Source organism: Quercus suber, unplaced genomic scaffold, assembly GCF_002906115.3.
Source record: "Quercus suber isolate HL8 unplaced genomic scaffold, Cork oak 2.0 scaffold_27, whole genome shotgun sequence".
NCBI lineage: Eukaryota > Viridiplantae > Streptophyta > Magnoliopsida > Fagales > Fagaceae > Quercus > Quercus suber.
In genome coordinates this window covers 2,072,071-2,073,047 of record NW_027069492.1, presented here as the reverse complement: position 1 = coordinate 2,073,047, position 977 = coordinate 2,072,071, and positions in this window count along the sequence as shown.

Below are 977 nucleotides of genomic sequence, written 5' to 3'. Positions count from 1 at the left end.
AAAATACTCCCAAAATCTAAAAAATTACCAAAATACCCCCCCAAAACCTAAAAAATGACCAAAATACTCCAAAAACCTAAAAATTACCAAAATACCCCATGAAATCCAAAAAATGACCAAAATACCCCCAAAACCCAACAAATGACCAAAATAGCCCCAAAACCTAAAAAATGAACAAAATACCCCCAAAATCTAGAAATGACCAAAATACCCTCAAAACCCAAAAAATGACTAAAATACTCCCGAAACCTAAATATGACCAAAATACCCTCAAAACTCAAAAAATGACCAAAATACCCTCAAAACCTAAAAATTACCAAAATACCCCTAAAATCCAAAAAATGACCAAAATATCTCTAAAACCCAAAAAATGACCGAAATACCTTCCAAAACCTAAAAATTACCAAAATACCCCGGTATTTTGTTCATTTTAAAGATTTTGGGGATAATTTTGGATGTCCAAGGGTATATTGGTAATTTTGAAAGTGTAGGGAGTATTTGTATCATTTTAGGTATTTAAGGGTATTTTGGTAATTTTGGAGGTCAATAGGGTATTCAAGTAGTTTTAGAAGTATTTGGGTCATATTGGGTTAAATGGGTGGGTTACTAATTAAATGGGTTGGGTTGGTAATGGACAATTAATTTATATATAAACGGGTTATAAATGGATAAATGGGTAATTACATACCCAACCCATTTATGACCCAACCCGCCCATTTGCCACCCCTACTCAGGAATAATAGGGGCTCCACTTCCATCAAAATTGTAGTAATACCTAACCTAAGAACTTTGGTATATAATATAATCTGAGATACAGCCTAAAACTGAGAAGAGCTTAACCCACCCGGAAAATTTAATTATTTTATTTATTTTTAAAATTTTAGTTGTCCAAGCTTGTACAAAGCTCTGAACCCAAACAAGTGGAATCACAGTAGTCTGTATATATACATATATATATATATATATATATATATATA